This window comes from Anthonomus grandis, chromosome 2, assembly GCF_022605725.1.
Source record: "Anthonomus grandis grandis chromosome 2, icAntGran1.3, whole genome shotgun sequence".
Lineage (NCBI taxonomy): Eukaryota > Metazoa > Arthropoda > Insecta > Coleoptera > Curculionidae > Anthonomus > Anthonomus grandis.
In genome coordinates this window covers 3548840-3568304 of record NC_065547.1, presented here as the reverse complement: position 1 = coordinate 3568304, position 19465 = coordinate 3548840, and the positions used below count along the sequence as shown (strand labels likewise).

At 31.9% G+C, this 19465-nt stretch overlaps 1 protein-coding gene across 13 annotated transcripts in view; it reads right to left on the bottom strand.

Annotated features, from left to right (window-relative positions):
- LOC126750389 (uncharacterized) overlaps nucleotides 1-18523 on the bottom strand; it is a 387538-nt gene extending 369015 nt beyond the window's left edge. For all 13 annotated transcript variants that reach the window (XR_007665705.1, XR_007665706.1, XR_007665704.1 and 10 more), the window contains exon 1: nucleotides 17256-18523. The gene's annotated coding sequence lies outside the window, so the exon portion shown is untranslated. The remainder of the gene's footprint in view (nucleotides 1-17255) is intronic.
- Nucleotides 18524-19465: the final 942 nt, after the last annotated feature.

Below are 19465 nucleotides of genomic sequence, written 5' to 3'. Positions count from 1 at the left end.
CAAATTAAGCAGTAATTGCAATAAATGTTTTTGATCCATATGTTTCGTCGGTCTGTTTGTCAAACCATTGATTTTAGGTATTTGGTTTTGTTTCTAAAAAGTATTCAGAATATGTCGTAGAATTGCAAAACGTTCACGCCGTAGTTTGAGACCATTATTTTTTATTTCAAAAGGCGTTCAAAAACCAGTACTAATCGATGTGTCCAAAAAATAAAGAAATACCTGAATTTGTCCTTTTGTTTTTTTTGACTTTCGATGATTATTATTCTTCCAAAAAATAAAATAATTATTGAAAATTAAAAGATCACCTCGATACGGTCCTTATTTTAACGTCATAGGCGCGTGTCCCCCAGCGACGTTGACAGATAAACCACGTATCAAACGTCACGCGTCACTTGAGTGAAAATAAAACCAGGGCCGCACTAAGAGCACATTTTAATTTAATATATAAATATATTAATAATAATTAACATATATAAATATTAATGTATTTATGCATTATTAATATATATAAATATATTAATAATAATATATTAATATATTAACGATAATTTTTACGATGATTCTTCTCATATAAAAATTAAAATAACGAACTGGATAATCATAGTTGGTGTTTTTGCCATGGCAGGGATTTGAACTTGGAGCGAGATGGCAACGTTGTCTAATAATAATAAAAATGGGGTTTTTTTACTGCAGAATAAAAAAAGAAAAAAATACCTCTAAGTATAAAATCCGGTGAATCCCGGTTCCGGTGCAGAGATAACCTGCCTCCGCGGTCGCAATATCCCACGTGTGCCAGACGGGGGTCTCTCACTCTAATCCCGCAACTTTTTGCCGGGTTAAGGTATAATTAGATACATTTTCCGAGGACCGGCCCTTTTATTACGCGAGCCGTTTTCCACTTCATAAAAGTTTATTAGGAAAAAAGAGGAGGCGTGAGAACGAGAACAGGTGCCTCATTTTTCTTTATCTCTCTCTCTTTTTTTTTCTATACCGAATTATATGAAAATACTTTTTTGTCGTAAATCATGTCGGGGAATTTTTTTTTTCTGTCCGGAGAACTCTGGGTGGAGGAATTTTATCGTTTTTGTTATTTTCAGTTAATCGCGGTCCCGGTGATTCTGGGGACGGAAAAATAAGCTTTTTTATAGGATAATAATTGGGCTGTTGTTCTTTCTCGGTAAAATATTAATAAACTTTTTTATTAATGAGGTTTTTGAGCAATTATACACGTTTTTCACATTAAATTTAACCGTCATTACATTCTTTGGAGCCATATCGACGACCCAGGTTCAAACCGCCTCTACGGCAGAAAACTTTTTTATTTTAAATGATATTCGAAAAAAAGATGGTTTTGAAAATGTTAACTTAGTGATACCCACTAATGAATATAGGCTTATAAATTTTCTAGTGATAGTTCAAATGTCAATTTGTCAAAAAGTAGGTGATAGTTTGTACATGGGTCATGTAAATATTACATTTCTTACCTTTTCTTTATCCAAACTATATGCATTTCTGCAGCATGAACAGTTTCACTTATTTGGAGCATGGTTAACAACAGCACTCTCTGATAATCTAGTAAACGTGACCTGTAATTGCGCGCCCAGTGTATAGGGATGATAGAGAATCAAGGGGTGAAAGTGTCACTTATAGCAAGAATAGTGGTTGCACAACTATTGATAGATATAAAATATCAGAATACATCTTTTCTGGTTTAGTCCTTTGATTCTTACTTGAAGGAGCGAAGTATTAAGCCACCACAAAAAATATATTGAACTCTCCTTCAGAGGCCCTGTTATAAAGCGGCTGGATAGTGTAATAAAAAATCTTACTAATTTCAATCGAGTTTTATTTATAACAGTTACTAACAAAATTAACTCTGATTAAATTCTTATCAATTTTAGATCTGTTTTTTGGTTTAACAGATGTAGAATTGATACCATTAAATGTGTTGTTGTAAAGTTTACATGGTTTATGGTTTTAACGTTATACAATAATTTAGGTTAGGAATCCAAATAATCAGGTATTTTTAAGATAAATATATATTATTATAAAACACAATACATATATACTTACCAACCCAAGTAATACATCATATATATATTATATTACTATCGTTAAATATACATTTATTCAACGAGTTTGTAGCAAATTTTTGGTTTTGGTATATTTATCACCCACATATCGTCGAGGTAGGTACATAATTATATTTATTTAACTGTAGAATTTACGTATATCATATATACGATTCTGTTTACAAAAAGGAGAATATTTCGGCATTTTAAAAAAATTGACACGCGATTTACATCTCTAGTTTTTAAATTCAATTACACCTAAAATATTTGATGAAATTTTTTTTTTTTGAAAAAAACATAACAGATTTACATTTATGGTCAGATTCCTGTGGTGGACAGAACCGTAATATTAAACTTTGCCTAATACTAAAGCATATTTTAAATAACTGTTCAACTTACGTACTGCAAAATATTAGCATGAAATTTCTGGTATCAGGCCATAGTTTCTTACCCAACGATTCGGATTTTGGGGACATTGAAAAGGCATTAAAATATCAGCAAAGGTTATAATATACGCCACATGATTACGTCAATGTCATGAAGAATTCAAGAAAAAAGAGTCCATTCATAATACATACAATGACTAAGAATTGGCGAAAAAATAAACTGGCTTGATGTCAGGGAAATAAAACTTAATAAAAGCTCCCCTTATAGTATATTTTTTAAATTCAGACATGATCAAGATTCTTTTGTAGAGGTTGATATTAAACCAAAACATGAGGGTAAACAGACAGAAGTATTTAGTTTACAATTGCCAATACTTTATCCTAATGGCAAACCAATTTCAACGCCTAAACTTAATGATATTAAGATCCGTTATGCATCTTATTCCCGAGGCAGATCAGAGTTTTTATACGTCGCTTATAGCTGGCGAAGAAATTATTGACGATATTGATGGATACAATGCAGATTTAGATTTCGAATATCAAGAGGACTAACAATACTGCTGTTGTATAATAATTTTGACTATTTTTTTTTTAACGCAATAATGTTTTTTTTACATATCAGGCCAAATAAATGTTTACGTTTAAGTTAATTAATTTTGTTATAACAATTACATATTTTTGTATAAATTATACTCATAAACAGCAAGCTGTTATTTTTTTAACCATTTTACCCGCTTAAGAGAAATTTGAGGGTTTGAATTATTTGCATTTTACCATTTTTCAAAAATGCTTTTTATGTATTTTCTCGTTTTTAAAAAAGGAACCCATCCTATGTTTCATGTACATTGAGAAACTTAATCAAAGAAATCCAAAAATAGCCTATTTAAGATTAATAATAGGGTAATTCCGGGAGAGATGGCCCGCCGGGTGAGATGGCTCTTTCTAATATTTCCTAAATATATTTGATTTACCGCATTGTAGCTTTAGACACATCCTATCCAACGTGCTGTATATATCGTGATCCAGGTTTGCGGTTTTTTTCTACACTTTAAGGTAAGTTTTGCTAAAAAAGTTGGCCCATGGGCCATCTATCCCGGAAAACAAAAATAATTTTTTCATTTAATCCTTACAAAAATCTAAGTCTAAAATTGGCATTTAGTATACAATTTAGACATCCAAAGTATATAAATGTATTTTTTAGAGTCATGCCGACTGACTACATTAGAAAAGGTTCAGTGCAAAGAGGAAACTGGACTGAAGAATATTTAGTCAATGCTGCAGAAGCTGTCAGAAATGGTGTTATTGCCGTAATTTTAACAACATTCCACCACCAACATTTCGCAGGCGCTTCAAAAACAATGATTTCCAGAAACGAGCTTTTGGTCCACCTTGTGTTCTTGGTATCGAAAATGAGAAAAACATTAAGCTACATATCCAGAAATTACAGAAACATGGATTTGCACCAACTCGTGAATGCGTCAGAGCAATGGCATTTAACTTGGCAGAGCAGTTGAACATTAAACATACATTTAATAGAGAGAAAAAACTGGCTGGGTATGATTGGTTAACTATGTTTTTAAAACGAAACCCCGACCTAAACCTGATGCCGCTGTGCAAGCCAGTTACCTGGAGGGTAGTGGGTAGCCAGGCGCTAAGCAACCCTCCAAGTAACCCGCGAGGTATGTTTCCGACAAGCGATTTTAACCAGAACAACCGCACTGCGAGCCCCCACCAACTTAAGCAGCGTAGCAACTCGCCAAGCAAGCCACTGAGTATCAGTCATGATAGATATTTTCAACCAGGCGCGAGGTAGTGTTTGGTCGCAAAATAGAGGAAAAATTAATTGCGGCTGTTTTTAAACGCAAAACTATATGAGACCCAGCAGACGAATTAAGAAAAAACTCAAAAATCAAGGGGCATGATTTTAAAGTCACTCACGGGAGCTACAATTTACGACTGAACTTGATTAAATTGGTCGTTGGAATAATATTACCAATCTAATCAAATAATTTTTCATCGAATTAGTGCGCATAAGGTATATTACTCTCTACCCATTAACCTTCACCCTCTACCCGTTAAGCTGCTCTCCATCCGTCTATAGTGCGGGCTCGACTTAAGTGTTAGGTGAAAAGCTGAAGGGGTGTCACTAGCCCGTTGTAAAGGAATGAATAAGACAGATGTTTCTGTGTATTTTAATTTACTTGAAACCACATTAATCGAAGGAGAAATAATGAACAAAGCTGGTCACATATTTAATATGGACGAAACGGGCTTACAATTAAATAATAAACCTGGTTATGTTATTGCTACAAAAGGCTCAAAAAATGTTGCTGCAATTACTGCTTCAGAGAAGGGAGAAACCATATAACAGTAATATCATGTTGTAATGCAGAAGGTTATTACATACCACCTACTTGTATATTCAAGGGGAAAAATAAAAAAGCTGTTTGAAGATGGAATGCCCCCTGGCTCCACTGTTTATACGAATGAAAAATCAGCTTACATTAACACTGATATAATGTTTGCTTGGCTAAAAAATCAATTTATACCACGTAAACCGCAAGGAAAAGTTCTACTTTTACTGGATGGGCATGCTAGCCATTGCAGCTTATCAGAGATGCTTGAATACGCTGATAAACATGGTGTTATTCATCTTTGCCTGCCTAGTCATACCACACAGTTTCTCCAACCTTTAGATAGATGTTTTTTTAAGAGCCTTAAAGCTTTCTTTAATAATGCTTGCAACACATTTATTAGAACAAATCCAACTAGGAAAATTAACCGGTTACAATTTGGCCAGCTGCTATCTAAGGCGTGGTCAAAAGCTGCGACAGTTGAGAATGCTGTATCTGCTTTTAGGTCAACAGGTGTTTGTCCCTTTAATCCTTCAGCCATACCAGAGTACGCATATTTGGGATCTGAAGAGGAAATGATAAATTTGGGTAAGTCCCTCTAACAAACGTATTTTTATTTATTTATAAAAAAAAACATTTTTAGATAATACGGCAACAGTTAATAAAGATGCAAATAGAGCTAATAATGATGAAAATCAAATGCCAAAACAAGAACAAGCAATACCATCCACGTCAACGTCATAGGCTTGAATAACATACCATCGGAACGTGATGAAGATCAAAATCAGGACACACCCGGAACACTGTTAAACAAATTTTCGCCTGTTCCAAGCACATCAGATAATATTGAAAATGCACGAAAAATAGCAAAACAGGTAGCTTGCGTCCTAACATCTCCGGAAAATATTCAAAAACAAAAATTGGCTAACGCGCGTAAGAAGGACAAAGAAAATAAGAAAGAAATTTAAAAAAATACGACGATTATAAACAAGCAAAAACAAAAAAATAAGGAACAAACTAAAAACATAAAAGGGAAAAATAAATTAAACCTAACCACCCAAAAACCAAGATCGAAAAAACTTAAATTAAATAAAGACGACTATGTTTCCGAATCTGAGGATTGCTCACAAGAAGACGATTCTACAGAATGCCTTGGATGTGGCGAGATATACAAACTCACAACTAAAACTGATGACTGGATTCAATGTATTCACTGCACAAGGTGGTTCCATGAAAGCTGCTCTAAATATTTGAATCTCTGTGACCTATGTGGAAAAATTTTATCAAAAAAGCGATGTTAAATTAAGTTTTTTTAATGGGCCGTCTCACCCAGTATGGGTGAGCCAACTAACCCATAGCACCTGCGAGAGTTGGCCCATTCAGCTTATTTTTTAAAAATTGTTTGTAGAGTTAGATTTTTTAGTTTTTCTTTAAATGTTACTTTTGACGTTAACTTAATAATAAATGCTTATGTTAAATCTCTTTTCTTTGGTTTGATTAACATTTGGGTTTTCATTTTATGTCATTTTTTAAAAAAGTGAGTCAACTATCCCGGACTTACCCTAAAGAACCAAATATTTACGGCCTTTTAAAAACCAAATTTTTCCGAAAGTTTTTGCAAAGGAACCAGGCGTTTGGTTCCCTTTTTATTATCGCACTATAATAATAGTACCTAGTAGTGAACCATCCGTAAAATATCTAAGTTTTCAAAATTTTTTTACAAATATGTATAGCTTTATTTGACTATAGATAGTTTACATAATATACGCAGACACTCTACTTTTAGGAAAATACCATCATAATTTGTTTAGAAATTTTTTATGTGCAATAAACTTATTTCGTTAAAAATCTCGACTTTAAAATTTGGCGCTTGGTTCTTTGTACGTTAACACTATCCATTTATCAACTGTATATGGTCAAGATGTTTCATATACCTATACTTAGTGAGCATTTCTGATGCGAACCAAAATTGTATTTTGTTTTATACACACATAAAAGAAACTCAAGACTACAAATTTGCTCAAAACTAAACAAGGATTTAAAAAAAAAATGCGATGGTCTAATTTTTTTATTAAATAATATTTACGATAAATCTCATTCCATTAAACACATTTCATCAACGTTTTTAAATATACAAATACCTACCATGCTTTAACATTTCACTTTTATGAAATAATAATTGTATATTATTAACATAACACATAATTGTAATAAACCTTTGTATATCATGAATAAAACATTATCATAACATTAAATTCCATATAAAGTCCCATTTTAAATAATGAAGTTGGCCCTAATAAAAAAGCTATAAATAATATAAAATCTATTGCAAAGATGTTTATAGTTTTAGTACAAATTTAATAGAAAAAAAATTAACAGATACTTTAATTGTACCTTTAACCCATATAATCACTCTTGTATATGTGAGTGAGTGTACCAAATCAAATCATTTATTTCCATCGACATCATAACAATGTATAGGAATTGTCAATAAAAACTACAATGCTAATAAAAATAGTATAAAATTACAAAGATATGAAAGGAAACAAATTTAACTTAATTTAGTCAATAAATCTACAGTTAAAGAACTCTGTCAACAAATAAAAAGGGCCATCAGCTAACATGGCCCTAAGAGCCCTCTTAAAAGTTGGAAAAGTCTTAGCTCTCTTTATTCTACATGATTAAAAATTTTGAGAGATGTAATTTCCAGACCATCCTGTACCTGCGAAAACCGGGTAAAAGGGATGTATAATTTATCTGCATTTCGAGTTTCATAAAAATTAAGATCTCCAGATCTCATGTAGTTTGAAAGATTTTTATGTACTTGACATGCGCACTCCAAGATATAGATATTAATAATAGTTAGGATTATCTTACCTTTCTTATAAAAAGGGCAATACTAAAGACCCTAATAATTATTACCACTTACCATCAATTACTTTGGTGCCTGCTATATCCAAAGTGTTTGACCTATTGCTAAAAAAATCAAATGTACACTGTATTTTGGAAAAAAAACAAACTTTTCACGTAAAAAATTTGGGTTCAGACAGCAAAGATTGACTGTAGCAGCGATGATATTTCTCATAGAGTATGTAGTCGGAGATTTTGAGAAGAGTCTACATATAGGAGCAATCCTCTGCAACCTCTCCAAATCCTTCAACTGCATAAATCCCATGATATGTTGCTAACGAGACTCAAACAATATGGGCTTGAAGATATAAGTCGGCAAGTTACTGTACAAGTTATTTGTCAAGTATAATACAATAAATAATATTCTTTTGTCCCAAAATATCTATGCTTCAAATTAATCTGAGACTTCTACAAAGATTAATTTTTTTATTTCTAAGGCATTATGCTATTTTAAGCAGTCAGCTTTTTAAACTCTTGTTCCACATTACAACACATCTTCGCTTTTTTTTCAATAAGAGACCTATACTAACTTAGCAAGAAATGCACCTGTATATCGAGTTTGCTCATGGTTTCATATTTTACACAGCAACATATTAACACACACACAAGATATTGACCTGTTTAATGATACTATAGCTAGATTTAAAAACATAATTACTTCAATGATTACTATTTTATAACCTCTTCCTATATAAATCCTTCATTTTAATTTTTTTTTCCTGAATTTTAACTGGGATTTGTTTGACAGTTTGACAAATAAATGAATTTTGCTTTGTTAAAAACAATTTCTATTGTATCAATAAAACATGTCAAAGTTGAATTACAAAACACCTGATGTTAACAAATTAATTAAATGGTTTTCAGGTCACTTCAACTGGGGTTGAAACTACTGCACTCTAAATGGCCCCGATGCATTCACCATTGAGTTTATCAATGTAAAAATAAATTTTCCTCTAAAAACCATTTAATAAAACTGTCCAAAACTGTGAGCCAAATGTGTAATTTTGTAAATTTTTCCATACAGAATCCCCACCCAGGGGCAACAAACTACAATTTCCATATTGTAAAATAAAGAGTGCACAAGGCCTGACCAGCAGTCGTTATGCATGCCTCTTCACTCTGAATAATGAAAATATTTCCTAAAGGACACAAAAATGCTCGGTTCCATGAATCATTAAACATCCAGCCGCGGAATATCGCTGGTTTTATCTATTAAAAGCCTCATATAAGGAAATTCAATTTGTGTCCATTTAATTTCCTGGCATAATAAATGTATTAAAGATTATTATTTCATTTTATTTCATGGGAGGAAATTATTTTTCAAATGTACATATATATATAAATATGTGGCAGTCCCTTTTATAATTTTCATTTAATGTAGTGGAAATATGTTCAGAGTGAAATTAATTTAATATGGTTTTATTATATTTAATAATAAATGTGCTGTTTTCAGCATTAACAGGTAAGCTTATAATGATTTTTTTATTTGATTTTTGGTTTCGAGATACAAGGTGCTAAGCAATAGGACTAGAGGCTACTAGTATAGTTCAAACTCATAGAGAACTTATAATTATTCCTTTGACCAAACTCATAAACCAATGTATTTCTACCAGCCTTTTCCTGAGTATATTTAAAAAACCAAAAGTTATTTCCATCTTCAAGGATAAGGGTTCTGAGGATGAACTAACAAACTATCGCCCAATTTCTTTCTTCCTATACTTTCTAAAATTTTTAAAAGTCTTTTAAAGGATCAATTAACTATCTACTTTGAAAAAACATAACACCCAATTTGGTTTGAGAAATAACAAACCTACAACATCGGCAATAGATAGACTCACATGGAATCTTCATTCTGTCTTTCATGGGATCCTTATCCAGAAATTAAATTATACCATCTGGATGTTAATGATGGGGGACTAATGAAACCTTCAGGGTTGCAGTCAATATGTTGGATTTATAAACAGTGCGTCAACAGCCATCAATCATGGCGTTCCACAAGGTTATGTCATACTTGTTTGCTAATTCCTCACATACATTTATAATATTTTTATCCCTTTTACAGATGATACTAGTAAAGTTATCCAATATGCAGCTTCTGATCCTGGGTTAGAGATGACAGGTAATAAAATATATTCATGAATAGTTTTTGGCCACATGATTTTCCCTAAATGCATTGAAGACCAACTTTTTATATGAGACCCAGTTTTTTATGAGAAATTAACATGGAAAAACATGTAAATCACCTATTGGGCAAACTAAATAGAATACTTTTCAGGATAAGATTCTTAAGGGCTATTACACCCCTGTCCACTATTCTGCCTGTCTACCACAGTTACTTTTCTTCAATACAATCCTGAACTGTGGACATTCTAGCCATGCGCAGGCAATACTTCAGAGACCTTCAAACACTTACATTTCCTTGCACCTACATCTATCAATGTTTAATGATATTCCTTAAGTGTTTGGCATTTAAGGATGATGGAGTCTATCCTCCAAGGTGTTTTGACCATAACTTGCTGCTCTCTAGATATACTGAACGGTCACTTGCGAAGAGGAGAGGAATGCATTCGGTGAAATTCTTGTTTAATTTACTTAACCATAAAATTGACTGCCCATCCTTTTTGCAAAGGATTTGCTTTCATATACCACGCCCAGGATCTAGACAGTGTCCAGCCTTTAACTTGGACACAGCCAACATTCTGTACCAGAATCCTATTCACTTTATGTGTCAAAACTTTAACACTATTGCTGATTCCTGTGACATTCACCATGACAATTTGGCACTTATTTTAAGTCACCTGCGTATGGTCGGTGGGGGAGGCTAGGTTATTTAGTTTTAATGCATTTATTTACTCATTTTTTTAATGCTCTTTTTGATTTAAATTAATTCTTGATTCTTATCCTAATTTAGTGTTGATTTTTTATTATTTATTATCTCAAACTCACTACTTTTTTTGATTATATAGCAATTCTTTTATAGTTTAGTTGCATGAATCTAATACAGTTCATGCATTTGTACTTGTACATTTATATATTTAATTGATTCTCCTGTAACTGGGCATATGTAATCTGTTGGAAATAAAGCTTATTATTTAATTTACATTGCTAATAACATTTCCCAGTTACAATACCAGGCTTAGTAGCAACATTATCAGAGACTTTCCAAGGCTCTCTAGAACTAGATGACGGTCTGACCAGAGGTCTGACTACTAAATTATATACAGCTTTAATGTATTTCCACTCCATATAAGAAATCTTGAAACCAAGATATTTTTTATTCCTTAATGACCATGAATATTGTTCTTGTTGCTTTCAATTACTGATTTTATGTAAAACTGTAGCATGCAAAGCATTTTTATGGCTCATAGATATTAGTAGAACCCCCTAATATTAGGATCTGTCTTAGCTGGCATTCCTAGTAGGATAGTTATGTTGATAGAAGTTGTCATAGGAGCCTTATAGTTGAAGATTCTGTCTAATCTACAACAAACACTGCAGAATGTAGGTACATTCAGGGAGATTACAATTCTTGGTTTTTTAAAATTGCTACAGACTTCCCCATAATCCAACCCAGAAATGATCCATAAACATTTTCTCATAGGTTCAGTGGAATGAAAGTTGCTATGATATGTTGTAAGAAGTGTTTAAAGGCTATTTTGATAGTTTTGTTTACAGGTTATCAAGATATGCCCCCAGATTAAACCCCCATTCAACTGTACATCAACAAACTTGAGTTTGAAACTGCAATGGGCCAGTAATGGCTTTTTTTTGCATAGAGTAATATTTATTCTAAACTGCATGATTCCTTTAGGCCTTTTTCTAAACAATAACAGATCCTCATGTTGCTTGCTTATTATGGAATTAACCTTATGATTGCCTCATCTAGGTCGTAAGATTTTAGTTTCTGGATTAAACCTTCATGAGAGACATAATCAAATGCCTTAGTGAGATTATAAAAAGAAGCATACAAATCATTACCCCATCCCTCAGTTACAAGTTTTATAAGATTGTCTATTGCCAATGTTGTGGATTTATTATTTTTAATTGTCTCTTATTTTATTAAATTTAACTTATTTTTTATAATGTATTTTACCTTAAGCAGTTTAGAATTTAATTACTTATTTTATCTGTTCTAAATGCCTAGTATTTTATTTCTCTTATAAAGAGATATTTGACTTTGACTTGAATATGCTTTGAGATTTCAGATTATTTAAGGACGAATAATTTGCTAAAATGCAATTGGCAAAGATTTTTTTCCGAGTCCCTATAGTTTTTGATTTCTGAAGGATGGTAACTTATGTAAAATGTTCAGTCACCAGCAAATAGGAGAGTTTTGACCCTATACCCTGGGAAAATGACAGTAGATCGGGAATAAAATTGGGCTCTTGCAACATTGAAAGGCTAGAATTAGCATTGACATGGAACTATGGGTAGTTTGTTTGATTGCAACATCTGTAATGCAATGATGCCGAATGCTCATGTAGAAATGGCAAAAAAAAACACACTTTATAGTAACATATTTTTATTTTCACAGGCGCAATAGAATATTATTCCTCTTCAATAAAATATGAAGCATTTTTTTTCATAAAATATGATAAGATACTCTATAAAGCAACCAACATTCAAAGTTATATGAATGTAGATAAGGTATATCAGAGAAAAAGGCAACAACAATGCAATGCTGCTCAATCACATTATTGTTGATTCCACCAACACAAGTACTCTTTACCAGTGATGTCCTCAAAAAATATTTACATGATATGACTAGACTATGCTTTAAATTATAAACAATATTACCATTTATGAACTCTATGCGTTTTTTTAACAAACTTCATTAGAGTAAAAGTACTTATCTAATAAAAAGAATTTTTAAGGAAATTAAATATGTTATATTTCTTATAGACTTTTTATTATTCTACATTTATGATGACAGTTGTCCCTTGATATGATGATATGACAATATCGGTATTTACTTGTGAAAAGATCGGATATATATTCACCATTTTCCCATGGTGTGGTACAAGTTTTTACTATCATAACAGTTCATAAAAACACTGAAATGACTCAATTTTTTTCCTTTTTCAACCAAAAACTAAAGAAAAAACACAAAACTCCACAAATGCTGAATGTAAACACAAAGCCATTTGTCAAGGTATAAATATATATAGGTACTCTTTTCATATAAATGCTACTTGATTTAAGTGTTTCCAAACTTATCTCTGGAAAATAAAGTTATCCTTCTATGAAACACAAATTTGCATGTAACTTCGACTTGACTTCAATTTCCTAACCTTAAAGTTAGAGATGTTGAAAAAGTAACTATGCGTTACAGGAGTACTTGTTACTCATTGATACCCGAAGTAAAGAATACTGAATTCAAAAACATATGATTACTTTGATTACTACATAATACCTATACTCTATACTATTTATACAATCCTTCCAAGAATTGGCTGAGATTATTGTTAACTCTAAAAACCAATGTTCTAAGAAATATACACTAAAGATTAGATCTGCTAATGATTGGATTACTCCGGAGTTTATAAGAAAATTAAAAATACGGGATGAACTATATATTCTCTGGAAGAGGATCCCAAATGATTTTACAGAAAGAGAATTTAAGAGCATGAAAAATACAGTAAATAATATGCAAAAGAATTTGCAACAGAAGTATGCTGAGATGATGAGATTTAAGGCAGTGAGTGGAGATTCTAAGAAGACACTTCACTTTCTCTTTTTCTCTTTTTTTCTCTTTTTCTCTTTTTATCTTAGAAACAGCTACTCTTATTCATAAATGTCCTAAACCTCCCTCTAACACTGGTCATATGACTCGCCAGGTTAACGATTTTCCCTTACCAATCCCTACATCCTCCCTCACGAAGAACTCACTTATATACCTCAGCAAAAAAATTTACAACCATGTTCCTCTATGTATCAGACAAATTTTAGAAGTTAAGAGATTCAAAAAGGAATTAAAATCACTTTTATTATCCAGGGCATATTATAGCCTTGACGATTTTTTTAATGATACCTTTTAACCTGTGCTCTGACATCATTTTAGTGTTTTAGTTTTGTTTCCTGTTAAATAATGTAATTTACTTCTTCTAAATTCTGTTTTATTGACAGCTTTACTTATTTTTTAATGAAATTTATCAAAAAGATGCTTTTTTTTTCTCAATCTGTTTTGTTATGATTAATTTTGGTAATGTGTGTGAATTTTATGGTAAAGTGTTTTAGAAGTTATGTTTGTTTAAAATTTAAAGTGAATTTGGAATTTTTTAGTTTTTAGGATGCTTGTACACAAGATTTTGTTGTCTTACGTAATATAGCACATTTTCTTTCTTTCTTTCTTTCTGACATGGAGAGTGATTAATGAACTTTATAAGAAAAAGAAAAACAACAATACTAAAATAAAGCAAATTGAGATAGATGGACAAAAAATTACAAACGAAAAACAAATTGTACAGGAGTTTAATCACCATTTTACATCTATAGGAAAAAAACTTGCCCTTAAAATGGAAAAAACTCAAACTACAACATTTATAGAGGAGGAAACAATAAATACCATTTTCTTAGAACCTACAAACAAAAATGAAATAATAAATACAATTTCTGAATTGAAACAAAACAGCTCTCCAGGCCTGGACAAAGTTACCACCAAAGACTTAGAAAAATTAACCCATGTAATAGGAGATATTGTAGTGACAATGGTTAATGGAATATTAGAGACAGGAATTTTTCCAAAAGACTTAAAAACAGCAAATATAATACCAGTGCACAAGAATGGAAAATGTGAGGATCTAAACAACTATAGGCCTATTTCGCTACTGAGTACATTCACCAAACTAATAGAAAAAATAATTAAGAAACGTATGACTAGGTTTATAGAACAGAATTTTCAATTCGATGACCAACAATATGGATTTCAAACAAAGAGTAACACCTTGGGAGCTGTCTCGGACCTATTAGAGTATGTGTCAAATGAAATTGATCAACAAAAATATGTTGTAGCTGTCTTTGTCGACCTGCAAAAAGCCTTCGACACTGTTGATATTGAATTGCTGCTAAGTAAAACTAGTAAAATGGGATTTTGAGGGAGCTTACTAAGGACATATTCAGTAGGTAGGAGACACTACACAACAGTAAAAGACCAAAACAGTGAGGCAGAGACTTTAAATGTGGGGGTAGCGCAGGGGTCAGTGCTTGGCCCGTTGCTTTACCTATTGTATGTGCATAGCCTAAAATATGCTGGTCTTATGGCTAAGTATTTTATGTTTGCTGATGACACAGTTCTAGTGTTCTCAGCCAAAGACATTAAAACCCTTGAAAAGGAAATAAATGACTCTTTAGATATATACTATAAGTGGCTGTGTTATAATAGGCTTAGTATAAATGCTACCAAAACTGTCTACATGATTGTAAGTAATAAAAATAAAACAAAATGTGATATTAGTGTACATGTAAGCGGCAATAAACCTAAAGAAGTGACAGACTACAAATATTTAGGTTTAAATATAAATAATAAACTTTCATGGAATAATCATATACAAAAAATTAGCGACAAAATATCTCCTATGCTTGGTGCTTTGAGAAGGTGCTCTCATATGTTAAATATTAAAACAAAAAAATTACTTTGCAACAGCTTTATTGAACCACATTTGAGGTACCTTATAGTATGTTGGGGAAATGTTCCAAATTATTTATTAAATAAAATACAACAAGTGCAAAATAAAGCAGTTAATTTAGTTTATTCTTTAGATTATTACACACCAAGTGATATAATTCATAAAAATACTGGTATTTTAAACATTAATCAATTAAGAACCTATGAACAAATTAAATTTATAAAATGTATACAGTTAAATAATATTAAGACTAGTTTAAAGGGAAAATTATTACAAATTAAAGACTGTCAAAAGTATCAGCTAAGAAATAAAAACATGTTGAGAAATGCATTGGTGCGAACAAAAAAATGTAAGGACTCTCCATTACATAGTGCAATAAGTGTCTTCAATAAAATTCCAGAAACTATTGTGAATCTAAAAAGCTACAAAAATATGTGTAAAAGACTAAAACAATACCCTAAGGTAAACCAAATAAATATATTAAATATGTAAGGCTGTAAGCCATAATCTCTATATTAATCAAGTAATATTGTACTAAATTTATTTAGAATTATGTTCCTAATTTTGTTGTATTTTTTCTTTTTTTTTTTGTTAAGTTTTAGGCCCTGGTGCCAGTTTGTAAACTGTTTTTGGGTCATAAATAAAGTTATTAAAAATAAAAAAATAAATATACAGCATCAAGCGCAGACCACCGTACATATGTATGGTGTATGTAATCAAATGCGAGTTATAGGAAAACATAGTATAGATACGAAGCGACTAACAAATGATGACGCTGGAATTAATATGTAAATACCAAATCAGCATTTTTATTTTTAATTAAATTTTTATTTTTTTTTATATTTATTATTAATTTTTGTGCATGATTATTGTCAATCGGTACCGATAGCGGTATTTTACATGCAAATACCAATAAAAGTAACACAATTGGTACAGTAATCATAGTAAAGAATACTTTAAATGATTACTTAATAGTCGAGTAATGATTAGTAACGAGTAATCAAAAGTAACGAAAATCAACATCTCTACTTAAAATCTAGATTTTCTTAGTCTTTAGATTTCGTAACCTTTTTAATAAATTTCACTTGATTTTTATATGTTCCTATCCTAAGAATGAGGTTAAGGTTTGAGGTTGAAATTTTAATTTTTTTATTAATTGTGTAGATTATTGTTAACCTAAAAAATGCACTTGGGGAAAATCTAGGGACTTTTTTTTGCCAAAAATTTGGGGATTTTTTTCTTACCACTCTCACCAGGCAACACTGAATCCAACCATAGAGCTATAATGGGCATAGCATGGATAAGTTTATTATTGTGTACTTCTTACCCTCAATACTACCTGTTTAAAAGTAGGTGAGGCACTTGCATTTTAGTATTAGTTTCTTCTCAGTTAATAAAATTAAGTCCAAAAATTGTTATGCCTATAATATTATATTATAATGCCTATACAACATGAATAAATTGGTGTTAGGGTTATACACTTTATAAAAGAATTATTGGAACAATTCAGCACCAAAAATCAAAAGAAAATTGAATTATGTGGTAAGTAATTTGTCCGGATTCGGCCCGATTTTCCCCCAATAAACCATCAGAAGCAATTTTCAGCAAAAACTCTCCTAGAAAAGTCAAGCCACCCACCACCGATAAATCTCGCGAAAAACCCATTTATGGTTCGGAAACAGAACACAATAAGGCCCGAATCGATATTTTTAATAAAAATTGAAAGAAACTGTAATATATCAAAAACTGTGTGGAACAGCCGAGCGGCCCAGTTCGGTCTTGCTCATAAAATGCCTTCTTGTCTGATACGCCCTAGCAACCCAAGAACTATAATTCGCGAGAGGAATTGTTCAATGAAAACTCTCTTTAGGATAAATGATAAATCAATCACTAATCTGTACTCACCAGACGAAAGGGCATAGAAGGCGAATACCAGCAACAATATTAAACTGTCCCATAAAAAAACAACAAATGAAGATCAAACATGGACACTTGCACAACCGCGTCCGGAACAAAGGGAACATTACATTTTCACCGGGGATTTTCGCGCATTTGTTGGCTGAATACGACCGATTTCTTACCGTTTCCCTGTTGTTTATTGAACGTTGTTAACATTTAAGCGGGATTTCGGCACCGGTTCGCCTCTATTTGTTTATTTAAACCGATTCGAAAACGAGATAAGGGCGACCGACGGGATTCCGAATCATAACGACGCCATTTTCAATGTTTTGAAGTCGGGCGGCGTTGCCGAGTTGCGCGACGCGACGCACGAATGACCCCGTGAAGAATGCCGTTTTTATACACCGCTTTCAAGTTGAACTGGTTCGGAAAATCGTTCACATTTATTAAGTTGTTATGTTATGATTCGTTATAAATTTGGTTGTTTATTATATCTTATTTGCTAAATTTTTGAAAATTGAACGTTTCTTTTTACGCTGTGTTTTAATTGCCTCATTGGTTGCTTCCTGGGGCCAGTTCAATATTTAAGCATCTTATACTAAAGGGAAATTTGGCAACGGAATGCTTAGTCCAAGACATACCACACTATATTAATCGCACGTGTTGAAAAGAGAGCAAAGTACTTCGGTACGTGGATCCTAGAAAGTAAACAATCCTATTACACACACACACACACAGTGTCTTCTGATTCAGAAATATTTAAAGGTGGGTAAGGAACTAATGAAATTTTATGCTAATAAGCGTATTGTATGATTATTTGCCCATGAAATATTACCATAATGATTATGGTAATTAGGTAATAATGCTTCTTTTGTCTCGGGGCGTTGTACTTTTGTTTATTTCGACTGTCGGTTCGCCGGTTGACATAATAGGGACGAATAATTGACGTAAGGTGTGCGACGGCTTAAGATTTTATTTATTTTTTTAATTATTTCTATTGTCTTCGATATGGCACACGGCAAGGAAATTATTATGGTGATATTTTTTTTTAAATCGAGGGCCACCCTGAATAAGTCTTTAATAAAGCGCCGCCAGCGCCAGTAAAGCTTGTTGGCGGCGAAACACTGAAGCACTGATTGACGTTTAATCAACGAGGCGCCATGTTGTTTTTTTATAGTGACATTTTATTTGTCATTTCGGTAATGTTTAACCGATTTAAACCAGATATGCGTAAATTATAGTGAATGAGGATATTTTGTGGTGATTTATAATATAACTCTAATTATTTAATAATTCTACTATAATATTATATAATGTGATATATGATATAGTTGATGCGCCGACCGCGCCATCTGTGGCCTTAGTGGCGAAGCACTGAAACTAAATAGATTTGATTCTATAATCAAATTATAACTTGGATATAAACCAATTCCTAACCTCAATTTCGCACAAAATTTAAAATTTGAACCGTAATTGTGGAAAATACGACGTTAACACCATTTGTGTTCTTTGTGAGCGAAGATACTTGTATCATCTTATATCTAATTAACGCGTATATGGATTAACGCTATTTGGAGTTAGAAAATAAGTTAACCTTAATTTCGAAAGACCTCCAAAATGTTGGTACGGCCGGTATTAGACTATAAAAGATATTTGACAAAGATCTTCTATAAAAGAAATTTTATAATAATTTTACAGTGTAATGTTACTTCTTTTATAAAAGATTAGTTTTATAAACTATCTTTTATAGCATTTAATAACATATGATTACATTTGATAAAATATTTGACCTTTTCAAAGCAATATGGCGGATAATAAGTTTGTTTGGTGCGTTGCGGCGACCAAATTATTAATTTCCGAATATGAGAGTTACGAAATGTTATATAATCATCAACATCCGGATTACAAAAATCGAAATAAAAGACTAGATACATATAAACAAATTGCTGAAATAATAAATACAGTAAGCAAAGGTTGCAAGGTGGAGGATATTAAAAAAAAAATAAATGGGTTAAGAAGCCAATATTTATCAGAGAAAATGAAGGTAAATATTTAATTTTTTTATAACATTTTACTTTTTGGTTTATTGACATGTAATACAATTAAAAGTTAATTATTTATTATTTTATTTAATGCTCCAGGTAATTCAGTCCAAAAAAAGTGGAGCCGAAGAGCATGATGTTTATAAGCCTAAGGTGTATTGGTTTCCTTTATTA